At 46.0% G+C, this 15683-nt stretch overlaps 1 protein-coding gene across 2 annotated transcripts in view; it reads right to left on the bottom strand.

Annotated features, from left to right (window-relative positions):
• The window catches only part of MCTP1 (multiple C2 and transmembrane domain containing 1), a 1090031-nt gene that overhangs the window by 160400 nt on the left and 913948 nt on the right, over positions 1–15683 (bottom strand). The window lies entirely within an intron of this gene.

Below are 15683 nucleotides of genomic sequence, written 5' to 3'. Positions count from 1 at the left end.
GCCCACTTGATAGCCAGGCACTCTGTCTCCACTATACTGTACCTGGTCTCGGATGGGGTGAGCTTGTGGCTTAGGAAGACAATGGGATGCTACTTCGGAGGCATCTGTCTGTACTATGAATTCCCGCTTGAAGTCGGTGGTCACCAAAACCAGGGGACTCACACAGGGCTGACTTCAAAGCAGAGAAAGCCTCTTCCGCCCGGTCATTCCAGTGAACCATCGCTTGTTGCGTCCCTTCAATAACCCTGTCAATGGCGTGGCTACAGTAGCAAAGTGGGGAATAAATTTCATGTAATAAATAGACTATCATTCCTAGGAATGACTTTACTTGTTTAGTGGTGACAGGTCGGGGCCAATTTCTCATCGACCCTATTTTGTTTACTTGAGGTTTGATCACTATGCGCCCAATGACGTATCCCAGGTATTTAGTCTCCTCTAATCCTATCGCACATTTTTTGGGGTTAGCGGTTAGTTCCGCCTTCTGAAGGGAGTCCACTACAGCCTGCACTTTGGGTAGGTGACTTTCCCAGTCGGTACTGTGGATGACAATATCGTTCAGGTAAGCATAAGTATACCGACCATGTGGACGCAGCACAATGTCCATAAGACGTTGTACTGATACAGCCCTTCAGGGCTGTCCGGTTTGGGTATTAGCACTATAGAACTAGCCCACTCACTTTTAGAGTCCTCAATGACGTCTAGCCTCAGCATCATCTGCACTTCCTCTGAGATGGCTTGTCGCCGAGCCTCGGGTACCCGGTATGGTTTTAGCCGGACTTTCGCCTCAGGCTCATTGACAATGTCATGCTGAATTGGGGAAGTGCGTCCAGGGAGATCTGAAAACACATTTGTGTTCCGGATAATAAACTCCCTGGCCTCCTGAGCCTGCTTACAGGAGAGGCTGTCAGCAATTCTTACTGAGGCAGCCGCTTCCCTTGCTTCAGACAGAGGGGGGCCGAAACAGCTTCCCCTAGAAAACCTCGCCGCGGGCTGTCTTCAGTACAGGTTTCCCTATCTTTCTATGGCTTGAGTAGATTCACATGGTACACCTGCTCCGGATTTAGCCTGCTGATTATAGATCCGACTCTGGGCTCGCTGAGCGACCTCCATATGCTCCCTGACAAGAGGCGAAATGGTCTATATCTGCTGTTGCATCTTGGTAACATACTCAAGGACACTTTTATGTGGAGTGGGTTGCTGTTCCCACGCCTCTTTGGCTACGTCCAACAAACTGCGAGGATGTCTGCCATATAGCAATTTGAAGGGCAAGAACCCAGTAGAGGCCTGGGGCACCTCTCAGACAGCAAACATGAGATAGGGCAGAAGAAGGTCCCAGTCCTTCCCATCTTTAGACACCACTCTTTTTAACATGGTTTTTAATGTTTTATTAAACCTTTCAACCAGACCGTCCATTTGCAGATGGTAAACGGACGGTCGTAACTCTTTGATATGCAGCAACTTACAGAGTTCCCTCATGACATTAGACATAAAAGGGGTCCCCTGGTCAGTCAGAACCTCTTTAGGTAGCCCCACTTGGGAGAACATTTCCATTAGCTCCTTAGATATTAGTTTAGCCGATGTATGTCGCAGTGGCACTGCCTCTGGGTACCGAGTGGCGTAATCTAGGATGATCAGGATGTGTTGGTGTCCTCTAGTGGACTTCAGGACTGGGCCTACGAGGTCCATCACGGTTCGCTCAAACGGTACTTCGATGATCGGGAGAGGTACCAAGGGACTGCAGAAAAGCTGCTGGGGGCTAGTTGCCTGGCAAGTCAGGCAAGACTTACAGAATTAATCCACCTCTCTAAACACACTGGGCCAGTAAAACTGGTGTAGTATCCGGTCCTGTATTTTCTGCATTTCCAGTTGGTGGGCTAACTCTAACACGAGTTTGCAATAGGCCTCGGGCACCACTAACTGTTTAATATGTTCACCCCGCAGTTGGTTTACTCTATACAACATATCCTGATGAACCACAAAATGGGTAAACACCGACTCTGGTTGTTGTAGTTCACCATCTACTATTAATACATTTCCCCAAGCTCAGGATAGGGTTGGGTCTCGGTGTTGTGCCGTACCAAAATTATCCCCAGAGACATTAAGGTCGGCCAGCTCAGGCCCCGGTGGCAAGTCCTCTTATTTCCCACCATTACATTCAGTGGGGTTGTCCCCCCCCTCTTCCACCGAAGTGGCGGTCACCCCTACCGCTGGCTCTTCGGCCTCGGGTTCTTAGGGTTCTGGCCTCCCCCTGGAGCCAGGCCACTCTGCTGGGATTGTCCCATCTCATAGGTATCAGTCACTCTCGAAGCAGGCCACAGTGCTGGGAAGCCCAGGAAGTCTTTCCCTATTATAAGTTCGTAGTGTATATTTGTGGCAACTGCCACTTCATGAGTCCACCTGCCGGACGATGTGGTTAGAGACACCAGGGCGGTGGGATAGTTTTTTAAGTCTCCATGGATGCATATGACCCCGTCTTTCCGGCCAGTATACTCCATGGACCGTACCAGGGGAGCCCTTACTAGGGACACCAGACTCCATGAGTCCAGCAGAGCCTTCGCTGGAGTGTCTCCCACTTCTACCTGGCACAAGTGGTTTAGAGTTTCTGGGGTACCTGCTGCACAGAGCTTCCTGGCATATAATGTGACTGATGGTAGCCATAGTTAGTATCCATGGGTTCCACCTGATGTGGACAGTCAGCTCTTTCATGGCCAGGCTGTTGACAGCAGACTATCAGAGCCAGGTTCATAGGGGTACATCCCGGGTGGGTTTGGTTGGTACAAGTCGCAGGGTCTGGGATGAAGATTTACGGGGTTTGACTGCCTTCCTCCCAAAAGAACCCCCTGTAAGATTCTTAGTAGCCTCTTAGCGCTCCACCAGGTCCACCATTTCCAGGGCATTGCCAGGAGACACCTGGCCGATCCAGTGCTGGAGAGGGGGTAGCAGAGCCCTCCAGAACATATCAGCCAATAGTCTATCCAGCACAGCTGTGGGACTCAGCACATCAGGCTGTAGACACTTTTGAAAGAGGTGGAATAAGTCATAATACTGGGGTCTCGCAGTGAGCCCCTTATAGGGCTAGAATCTGGGATCTTTTCATCCCTTGTCCTATTCACCCTAATAGAGATGTATTAGGGTGCATAGGACTTCACACTGTCCCTGCTGCCCTGTGCTTTGTGCACACGGCAGCAGGGAGATTACCATGGCAGCCAGGGTTTCAGTAGCATCCTGGCTGCCATGGTAACCGATCAGAGCCCTGAGATTTCACTGCTGGGGCTCCGATCAGAAGCTGCCACTGCACCACCAATGAAGAGGGGAGGGGACCCTGTGACCACCGCCACCAATGATTATAATACTGGGGAGCTTGGGTGCACTGCACCACCAATGATTATAATTTATAATACTGGGGTATGGGGGGGTGCACTGCGCCACCAATAAATGTAATTAACCTCATATTACAAATATAGACTGCGGGCGCTAGCCATATCACACAGCTGGCACTCAGCCTCAATGACAGGGATCCCGCCGAAACCGTGCCAATTAGCCCCTCAGGTGCCGCATTTGAGGGGTAAATTGCCTCGGTTCGCGGGATCACTGCTTCCTGTCATTGAGAACGGGCATATGATACAGCCGGCACCCGCAGTCTATATTTGAATTGAGGGTAATTCTCATTGGTGGCACAGTGGCCACAGCCCCTCCCCTCCTCCATACTATTACCGTATCTTCTCATTGGTGGCACAGTGGCAGCTCTCTCCTTCTCCACTGTGCCGGCTGTAATGTGCGACGGATGTTTTAGAGGCATTCAGAAGTGTGATGTGCGACTGCCCCTATGATGTCACTAAAATACTGCGGTATTTAAGAAATGGCTATATTACTATATCGCCATTTCTTAATACCGCGGTATATCGTTAATGCTGGTTTATTGCCCAACCCTAGGTCCGACACAATTTTGATCAAAAATGTTTCCATGTTTCCAGTGTTTGCATGTGTCTTTGCACTTGGAGAGCTTGTGATACTACATATAGTATGCATGTCAGCCCTGGTAATGTTCAACTGCACTTTATTACATATTGTTTGGAGGTGCGGGTCTATTTTATTTCTTGTGTCATCTGTCAGGTTTCCATCATGGTGTCCACCCTTCTATTGAACAAGTGTAGCATGCTGCACAATTTTATCTAGAACTTATGATGGAATGTAAGACTAAGACCTTAAAGGGGTTGTCCCATGAAAAATTTTCTGCAGTTTTCAAACCAGCACCTGCATCTGAATACTTTTGTCATTGCATGTAATTAACAATGTAGCATAGCCACTGAGTTATTCCATAAAATGTATTTATGGTCAGGGCTAGGACAACGTCGGCGCACGCAGAGAAACCTGCCCTGAACATAGTGGCTGAATTATGCCGGGAGCCACGGGCGCGGGTACACCAGTGAAAAAAGGGGGCATACCTGAAGGGAGCTTTGAGAAAAAGGGCGGGAGGGAGGGGCGTGAGGCTCGGGCGCCTGGCTGAGCGGCAGGTAGGGGGATAAATAGCCAGACGCCCCTCCCACAAATGCAGGCTGTTAACAGCCTTACTATTTATGGTCAGGGCTAGGACAACGTCGGCGCACGCAGAGAAACCTGCCCTGAACATAGTGGCTGAATTATGCCGGAAGCCACGGGCGCGGGTACACCAGTGAAAAAAGGGGGCAAAGAACATCAGTTAGGTACAACACTTTATTGCAAACTACAAAGCCAGTGATCGAAAGGCACGAGATATCTCTACTTGAGGATTGGGTATATACCTGGTAAAGCAGGAGGACCGCCACCGCCCCATGGACCGGATGACATGAGCTGGCACCTGATGCCGAGAAGCAGCGGAGGCTGCCCCTATGCGACATGAGTGGCCCGAAATTACCTTGGGGTCATAGCCTAGACCCTGGGCGAGGGCACAGGATGAAAGATATAAACTGAGAGGAGCTGAGAGGCTTGCCTGCGCGTGGCAGGAGCGGGCTATCTGGTGATGAACCTTGGATGAGGGCTAGCAGTTGATGCAGCACCTGAACTGGGCACCAATCGTTCAACGTGGGATAGAATTTAACCTCGGAAGGGGGTCCCGTCTGAATGGTTTAGGTGGAAGGTAGCAGGGGAGTGTAATGGCCCTGGCCCCATAACAGAAGTTGCTTCAAAGGATGGTTAGGGCGATTTGGACCCGCCAGAACCCCACCGGGCCGGAGGAATCCATAAAAGGTGAGATACATGGCCGCTTTCAAAATCAGGCTAGTGAAGGGCCCAAAAGGATTACCATCCAATGACGAAGAAAGATCCCTGAACAATTTACCGGACACAGGTTGCCTATGGCTCACGGACCCTTTCCCCTCCTTTTGAATACCCCGAAGGGTGGCTTTAGAAAACGAAGACAGAACCTGGGCGATCCAGGGACGCTGACAACCTGGGCGATCCAGGGACGCTGACAACCTGGGCGATCCAGGGACGCTGACAACCTGGGCGATCCAGGGACGCTGACAACCTGGGCGATCCAGGGACGCTGACAACCTGGGCGATCCAGGGACGCTGACCACCTGGGCGATCCAGGGACGCTGACCACCTGGGCGATCCAGGGACGCTGACCACCTGGGCGATCCAGGGACGCTGACCACCTGGGCGATCCAGGGATGCTGACCACCTGGGCGATCCAGGGACGCTGACCACCTGGGCGATCCAGGGACGCTGACCACCTGGGCGATCTAGGAACGCTGACAACCTGGGCGATCCAGGGACACTGACAACCTGGGCGATCCAGGGACACTGACACCCTGGGCGATCCAGGGACACTGACAACCTGGGCGATCCAGGAACACTGACAACCTGGGCGATCCAGGGACACTGACAACCTTGGCGATCCAGGGACACTGACAACCTGGGCGATCCAGGGACACTGACAACCTGGGCGATCCAGGGACACTGACAACCTGGGCGATCCAGGGACACTGACAACCTGGGCGATCCAGGGACACTGACAACCTGGGCGATCCAGGGACACTGACAACCTGGGCGATCCAGGAATACTGACAACCTGGGCGATCCAGGGACACTGACAACCTGGGCGATCCAGAGACAAGTGATGGAGACGGAAGCAGCGTGAGATAAAACTGCTGAATTGAACAGTAATGTATCACCAACTTCACGGCGCAAATTCTGGCAATGTGATGCTGATGCAGAGATGAAGGCGGTGTGATTGTGAAGAATCGTTCCTCCCCCCCCTAAGAATTTTATTATCAACCCCTCTTCTTTTTTTTTTTTTTTTTATAAAACTGCGCCCCCCCCCCCCAGTGGGCGTGCAGCCCGCATCACAGAGCCAGAACAACGCCTGAATCACTTGAGCTGACATCAAACAAAAGATGAGAGGGTGTGTGGGTGGCGAAAATGTGAGGACGACACTGACTTCCCAAGTGAAGCTCCTCAGCACCCCAGTTGCTCAGCACGTGACTGGAAAATAGTGGACCGGGACGCAGCTTGCCGGCCCTGCAGCCGGAATCCAGCGATCGGCACTGAGCGGCACTGGGGAGAGCGGCACTTAATTTGAACCACCAGGGGGCATGAGCCCAGACGTGATGCACAGCTGGGACGGCGCCAGCTGCGCCTCGATTACCTGAAGACCGGAGGAGAGAGCGAAGATTTCAGACTCCGGCGGTGCGTGGGTGCAGAACCGGAAGGGAGGTCTCGGGTCAGAGAGGAACGGAGCGTGATGCCTCAGGAAGCGTGAGGCTCGGGCGCCTGGCTGAGCGGCAGGTAGGGGGATAAATAGCCAGACGCCCCTCCCACAAATGCAGGCTGTTAACAGCCTTACTATCTGTATAACATCACCTGCTGTTTTCTTTGTCCTGCTCACTGAGAAGGCCGCACATGCTCAGTTTCATCCTTCAACTGCCTCCTGAGCTGGGATAGGGAGAGCATGGACATGTCCCACTGAGCTTCAGCAGATAAGACACTCCTCCTGAGTTGTCAGCTTGATTTAAGTCTAGCAGAGCAATGAATGGGGAGATCTCTGGATCCATGTCAGGTACAGGGCTGGTTCTAGCTTTGTTAGAAAGAGATTGTCATGTCCTATGTGATGTCTGATTTGTATTTTTTTTATTAGTCATGGGAAAGCCCCTTTAAAGGGGTTGTCCGGGCTTTTGCTATTGATGTCCTAACCTCAGTATGTCATCAATATCAGACACCCCCCCCCCCCGATCAGCTGTATGAGGAGAGGGCGCACGCAGTGTGCACGTTCTGTCTCCCTTCACTCCTCCTGTCCGCTGCTGCATTCTATGGTCCTCATACAACTGATATTATATTGATGACCTATCCTAAGGATATGGGTCATTTTGTACTCATATCATGGAATAACAACTAATAAAGACTTAATGGAGAATAATGCTGCCGTTATCTATTAACTGAATGTCTATCCTAAGGATAGGTCATCAATAGTAAAAGCCCAGACAACCTCTTTAAAGAGGTTATCCCATGACTAATGTAAAAAATGAAAATCAGGCATCATGTAGTACATGACAGTGTCTTCCTATGAAATCTAGAACCAGCCCTGTACCTCACATGGATCTAGAGATCTCCTCATTCATTGCTCTGCTAGATTTATATCAAGCTGACAGCTCAAGGGGAGTGTCTTTTCTGCTGCAGCTCAGGGGGCGTGTCTCAGCTCTACCTATCACAGCTCAGGAGGCAGTTGAAGGATGAAACTGAGCATGTGTGGCAAACTCAGTGAGCAGAATATACCAATAGGAAAAAGAACAAACAGCAGGTGGCGCTATACAGATACATTTTATTGAATAACTCAGTGGCTATGCAAAATTTTTAAATTACATGCAATTACAAAAGTATTCAGATCCAGGTGCTGGTTTGAAAACTGCCAAAAAAAAATCGTGGGACAACCCCTTTAATGGAGCCATGAAAGCCAATGTGCCTAAAGCCTCACTCACCAAATAATAACTATTTCTGATACAATTAGTGATATATATATATATATATATATATAGTATATATTTTATCTATGTATGTGTAACAGCCTTGTACATGTTAGATAAAAGAACATTCTGCAGTCTAAATAATGAAAATGATAACAAAAGAAACTATGACAATACTCTTTTATATTCTATACGGGGGCTGAGTCCCAACACCCCGGCTGCAAGTCTCCGCAACAGAGCATGAGTAATGTGCGGCACAATTTTAATTTATAGAAATGCCAATTGTGTTCAGTGTAAAAGAGAAGAAGGTCATCAGGCTTATTAGACAAAGATATTGGATGCCATTTTAGGTATTGTCGCCTGTCACAGAATCCACCCCCCTCTGCATCTCATTCTGCGGATACGGCTTTGTTATTGTTTAATTGTCGCAGCGTAGGCAGTGGGGTCATTGCTAACTCATTCTGTTGCGAAAGAATTGAAGAGGCTTGACTAGGCTCTGGAGTAGCATTTCCACAGGGACGTGTGCCCAATGAGAACAGTGGCAGATCTTTTGATAATGGACGTCCTTATTAAGCTTTCTGGATGGCTGATGACGAGCACTTAATGGCAGAAATGAAATTAGGTCCCAGGTGGCAGATCACTGTTATACACTTGGCTTGTTAAGGGGATTTCTTTTTTTTTGTACAGTTTAATGTTAACTATGCGGCTTGTTAATGTGTTATACCCTTTGGGTACTGGTTGCGTCTCACATATTATGCCTTATGTCATATGCCAGAAAGCAGGAAATACTGTAATGGGTTAACAATATATGACCAATATGAGTCTGATTTCCCCTAGATTTATAATGTGTGATATGAAATTATACCAACTGTAACTATGACACTGACGGAATAGAAGCTCATAAGTACAGTGCATGTTCCTTAGCTGCCTACGTATTTCACATGATTTGCTATGCTTTTTACCACCACAACAAGATCTGTATGTAGCCAGTTCTGATCATCGATTCTATATGTGAAAATTCTGCATTTATGGCATATCCTCTAATACCCCCTTCTCTCTAGGGTTCAATGAGGGGCTTGTGACCAGATATTTATTCCATAGCCACAGGAAGTATTACAAACCGGATTCCCAAAAAGTTGGGACACTAAACAAATTGTGAATAAAAACTGAATGCAATGATGTGGAGATGGCAAATGTCAATATTTTATTTGTAATAGAACGTAGATGACAGATCAAACGTTTAATCAGAGTAAATGTATCATTTTAAAGGAAAAATACATTGATTCAAATTTTCACTGTGTCAACAAATCCCCAAAAAGTTGGGACAAGTAGCAATAAGAGGCTGGAAAAAGTAAATTTGAGCATAACGAAGAGCTGGAAGACCAATTAACACTAATTAGGTCAATTGGCAACATGATTGGGTATAAAAAGAGCTTCTCAGAGTGGCAGTGTCTCTCAGAAGCCAAGATGGGTAGAGGATCACCAATTCCCACAATGTTGCGCAGAAAGATAGTGGAGCAATATCAGAAAGGTGTTACCCAGCGAAAAATTGCAAAGACTTTGCACCTATCATCATCAACTGTGTATAACATCATCCGAAGATTCAGAGAATCTGGAACAATCTCTGTGCGTAAGGGTCAAGGCCGTAAAACCATACTGGATGCCTGTGATCTCCGGGCCCTTAAACGACACTGCACCACAAACAGGAATGCTACTGTAAAGGAAATCACAGAATGGGCTCAGGAATACTTCCAGAAACCATTGTCAGTGAACACAATCCACCGTGCCATCCGCCGTTGCCAGCTGAAACTCTACAGTGCAAAGAAGAAGCCATTTCTAAGCAAGATCCACAAGCTCAGGCGTTTTCACTGGGCCAGGGATCATTTAAAATGGAGTGTGGCAAAATGGAAGACTGTTCTGTGGTCAGACGAGTCACGATTTGAAGTTATTTTTGGAAATCTGGGACGCCATGTCATCCGGACCAAAGAGGACAAGGACAACCCAAGTTGTTATCAACGCTCAGTTCAGAAGCCTGCATCTCTGATGGTATGGGGTTGCATGAGTGCGTGTGGCATGGGCAGCTTGCATGTCTGGAAAGGCACCATCAATGCAGAAAAATATATTCAGGTTCTAGAACAACATATGCTCCCATCCAGACGTCATCTCTTTCAGGGAAGACCCTGCATTTTTCAACAAGATAATGCCAGACCATATTCTGCATCAATCACAACATCATGGCTGCGTAGGAGAAGGATCCGGGTACTGAAATGGCCAGTCTGCAGTCCAGATCTTTCACCTATAGAGAACATTTGGCGCATCATAAAGAGGAAGGTGCAACAAAGAAGGCCCAAGACGATTGAACAGTTAGAGGCCTGTATTAGACAAGAATGGGAGAGCATTCTTATTTCTAAACTTGAGGAACTGGTCTCCTCGGTCCCTAGATGTCTGTTGAGTGTTGTAAGAAGAAGGGGAGATGCCACACAGTGGTGACAATATGCTACTTAGAGATATGCACAGGGCGCCTTGAAGCTGAGATATAATAATATGTTTAGTGGAGTCTTCTCCTTGTAGAGATGCTATAGCTGTCCCTGGCTAACTAAAACAATATTGGTGGATTTGGCTTTGTTAGAATCTTCTTTATCTGTTTATAACCATTCCTAACTTAAAGGGGTTGTCCTCAGGATAGGTCATCAATATCAGATCGGCTGGGGTCCGATACCCGGCACCCCCACCGATCAGCTGTTCGAAGAGAAGGCGAGTGCCGTGCCAGCGCTTCCTCCTCTTTATTGTTTACCTGCTTGCCGTTGCATCTGCAGCGGTGAGCAGGTGTAATTACACCCAAGCCTTCCTATTCATTTCAATGGTACAGATCACTTCTATACAAGTGTATTGAAATGAATGGGGAGGCTTGGGTGTAATTACACCTGCTCACCGCTGCAGATGCAACGGCAAGCAGGTAAACAATGAAGAGGAGGCAGCGCTGGTGCGGCACTCGCCTTCTCTTCAAACAGCTGATCGTGGGGGTGCCAGGGGTCAGACCTCCACCAATGTGATTGATGTCCTATCCAGAGCATAGGTCATCAATATCTAGGTAGTTGAAAACCTCTTTAAGAACAGAAGCCATATCACTCCTGTGAGTGGAGCCTAAGACAGGTTGATAAGTTTGTTGGTTATTATGAGCAACACCCCCGCTTTACCTCTATACTGGATTTATACATACCTAGACTACTGTCTGTGATAGTCTTGTCCCTAAGTGTTCAGTGAGATTTACATGCAATAAAATGAAAATACAAGTCCTTCCCTTTCCCTTTATGTAGTCTGCAGTCTGATGGCTAAATTAGTGCCTAATACACTTGTAATATTTATGGCACCAACACTTAGTTAAGCAACCTTTATGTAAGATTTATGTTGATTTTTTCATTTCTCATTTAATGGCAAATTATAAGGACCATGTTTCATAAAGATAATTCTCCATTTAAATTCATCAGCCCATTAAATATTAAAATTATGTTTCTTATGCAGTCTAGAACAAATTTGTCCAGCTTCAGCGATTATTTGCACTCATAAAAATTAGGCCTGATTAATAAAATTTAAATGCTTGATTAAGTTGACATTTTCATGTTTCACTTCTGATTTATGAAAATTATCCCGTGTATGAGCCTCCAGATTTGCGTTGCTGCAGCATGGGCTCATCTTTTCTACTGCAGCAAATAGATAGATACCCTTCTATGTACCAAGGGGTGATCTGGTTGCCAGATGCCATTAGACTCACTCGTTTGACTGAGAGAGTTTGTTAAGAGATAGACGGGATTTTTTTGTAACTTCTAACAAAATGCTATGTCGTTTATGATGAGGTTATAACCTAGAAAGATCCATGTAAGACGCTGCTGTGCCAACAAAATAACCATTAAAAAAAATCTCTATTACCAGTATGTCACATAGGACCACACTCATTTCCGGTTATTTGTCACACAGATCCAAAATGAGACTGAATATTGATTGGAGTAAAAAAAAAAAAAAATCTTGCCAATATTTGACAGTCATATGTAGTTATCCTTTTCCTTTAAAGAGGATCTGTAACCTCTCCTGACTTGTCTGTTTTATCAACTATCCGTGTTCCCTGTGTAATTACAATTCTTATGACTCTGTGTTGTGCCATTCCTTTATTCTTCCTGATAGAAGGTATGATAAATTACTAGCAGTTAGCAATGAAGGTTCGAGATGGGTATTACCAGTTGGGAGGGTGTCCCTACACAGTCTGACACTGGCAGCACTGATTGCATAGTGTCAGACTGTGCTGGGACATATCCCCAACTGGTAACTCCCATCTGGACCTACAATGCAGACGTCCAGTAATTGATTCATAACTTCTAGCAGGAATAATAAAGGAATGGCACAACATATGTCAGAGGAATAAGTGCCCCAGAATAGTTATTACATGGAGAATGCCAGTAGTAACTTAACCAGATATGTCAGGAGAGGTTACAAGTGCTTTTAAGCTAGTTGGACACATCAAATAATTCTGTGGAATCACAGAATTGTCGAGCAGATGATTGATCCTTTGGTTTTCTGGGGAGGCAGTCAATAGCTTTCAATATCTAAAGTGTATGGCCATATACGGCCAGCTAAAGGAGTAGTCTCACAGTTTGGGCACTCGGTCTGTAAAAGGTTCGCCATCACTGCGCTAGGATATGCCACCAATTTTAGACAGGGGTGGGTCTCACCTCTGGGACCCACAGCTATATCCAAAAAGGGAACACTGAAGTGAGCAGAAAGCAGCTGCTCATGGGCAGCCGTCCTCTATTCATTTCTAAGGGACTGCGAAAAATAGCCAAGCTATCTCCGGCGATCCCACAGAAGTCAACAAAGTTGTGATCACGCTTGCGTGGTTCTCTCTCCATTCATTTTTATGGGACTTTCAAAAATAACGGAGTGTAGTCACTATTTTCAGAACTACCATAGAAATTAATGGAAACCACACAGTGCATGTGCTCTCCTTCACTTTCGGGGGCCCATCTGGAGATGGACTTGCACCTATCTGATTTTAATGGCATATCCTAGTGAGATGACACATCTTCTTTCCAATTATTATAGCTATATCTATAATTAAAATTCTTCTTTATCACAATAAATAAAAAATTCTCTTAAAGCTCCTTTACACTGGCCAGATAATCGCTAATGAGCGTTTGTGGGAACACTCATTAGTGATGATCTGCCGGTGTCTAGGTGCCGCCGATTACCCAATGAACGAGCAAAACGCTCATTCATGGGGTAATACGATTGTTTGTGCGGTCACCTAAATCATCGTTTGCTGTCTCATGCCGTCTATATACTCTAAGCTGCCGTCAAACAATGATTCTGGATGGAAACGATTGATGGCAATAACCATGGGTCCTCCCCATACTGTGGAGGAGATCCCTGCATGTAGGTGCTGCGGTATCCTTCACTGATGAGCAAGAGATTGCTGGGACGGAACGCTCTCTTCCGGGCAATTGTCTGCTAAATCTAGCAGTGTAAAGATGCCTTTAATGCCTGACAGGCAGACTGATTGCAGAAGGAACTGTTAAGAATCAAAATAATTGATAAGCTTCTATTCCATCAGAAACTGGGATTTTTTTATTCATAGAAAACAACTTTTTTTTTTTTTTTTGGGCTGATTGACTTTTTTATTTGGGATATGCCATTGAAATTTCAACATATTATACAAATTATTGCCCTTCTGTGGCAGTCGACACAAATGATAATACTGATTGCACTACTTGTTGCATATTCCTCAAACTTCTCGATCTTTACCAATAGATTTTTCCACTCGATAATATTGGGTACTCTTTTGGCACCCCACTCCCTTGCAATAATGACTCTTGCCACCATAAGGCCCCTTTCACACGGGCGAGTTTTCCACGCGGGTGCAATGCGTGAGTTGAACGCATTGCACCCGCACTGAATCCGGACCCATTCATTTCTATGGGGCTGTGCACATGAGCGGTGATTTTCACGCATTACTTGTGCGTTGCGTAAAAATCGCAGCATGCTCTATTTTGTGCGTTTTTCACACAACGCAGGCCCCATAGAAGTGAATAGGACTGTGTGAAAATCACAAGCATCCGCAAGCAAGTGCGGATGCGGTGCGATTTTCACGCACGGTTGCTAGGAGATGATCGGGATGGGGACCCGATCTTTATTATTTTCCCTTATAACATGGTTATAAGGAAAAATAATAGCATTCTAAATACAGAATGCATAGTACAATAGGGCTGGACAGGTTAAAAAAAATAATAATTTAACTCGCCTTAATCCACTTATTTGTGCAGCCCGGCTTCTCTTCTGTATTCTTTCTTCAAGACCTGGGTAAAGGACCTGTGATGACGTCACTGAGCTCATCACATGGCCCGTCACATGATCCATCACCATGGTAAAAGATCATGTGATGGACCATGTGATGAGCGCAGTGATGTCACCACAGGTCCTTTACCCAGGTCCTGAAGAAAAAAGACAGAAGAGAAGCTGGGCTGTGCGAACAAGTGGATTAAGGTGAGTTAAATAATTTTTTATTTTTTTTAACCCCTCCAGCGCTATTGTACTATGCATTCTGTATTAAGGATGCTATTATTTTCCCTTATAACCATGTTATAAGGGAAAATAATAAAATCTACAGAACACCTAATCCAAACTCGGGTTTGGGTACCAAACATGCCGATTTTTCTCACGCGCGTGCATAACGTATTACAATGTTTTGGACTCGCGCTGAAAAATCGCGCATTTTCCCGCAACGCACCCGCATCTTATCCAGGCAAAAAAAATGACGCCCGTGTGAAAGAGGCCTAAGGCCTCTTATCCAGATCCTTTTTTCATTTTTTCCCTGATTAATAATGGGATACAACCCAGGACAGCCACTTCCGGTTTAAATGGGAGGGATACTAGGGACTCTACACTTAGGAGACCAAAAACCTCTCTCCAAAAAGCTTGCATTTTTAAACAGCTCCATATCAAGTGCATATAGTCAGCAGCCTCTTCTCTACATTTCCAGCAGTTTGACTTTCGTTCCTTGTAAATCTTAGCAATAATGGGGTCATGTATATTCTATGGATAATGTTAAAGTAGATTATCCTAAAATTGCTAGAAATCGTTGCCCTTTTCATATTTGTATATATATTCCCCCATTGTAATATGTTTAATCCTATATCCTTTGTCTCACTTCAGCAATGGCATTTATCATGTAGACAAACTTAAATTAAGGCACTTACTAATGTATTGTTATTATCCATATTGTCTCCTTCGCTGGCTGGATTCATTTTTCCATCACATTATACACTGGTCGTGCTTTCACACTATAGGAAAAAGCGCCGGCCTATGTGCACTCCAGTGGTTTCCGTCACCATAGAGGCCAATGCTTTTTCTTATAGTGTGCAAGGGCGACCACCGCTGCTGGATTGCAGGGTGGTCTGTAACCATGGAAACAGGCAGTGTATAATGAGATGGAAAAGTGAATCCAGCCAGCAAAGCAATATGGATAGTAACAATACATTAGTTAGTGCCTTGTATTAACTTTCTCTATACGATAAATGCATTTGCTGAAGTGAGACAACCCCTTTAAGTCCAGAAAAGGGCTGCCGGTTACTAAGGGCACATTTTTACAGTACTGTATTTGTGTCTTTCTATTTCTCCTTATTCATTATATAGTTTACTTTTTGGTTAGACCACAGCCATATGAAGAGAAACCCGTACATACTGTAGATGTAAATA

Source organism: Bufo gargarizans, chromosome 1, assembly GCF_014858855.1.
Source record: "Bufo gargarizans isolate SCDJY-AF-19 chromosome 1, ASM1485885v1, whole genome shotgun sequence".
Classification (NCBI taxonomy): domain Eukaryota; kingdom Metazoa; phylum Chordata; class Amphibia; order Anura; family Bufonidae; genus Bufo; species Bufo gargarizans.
This window is presented reverse-complemented; position numbering and strand designations above follow the sequence as displayed.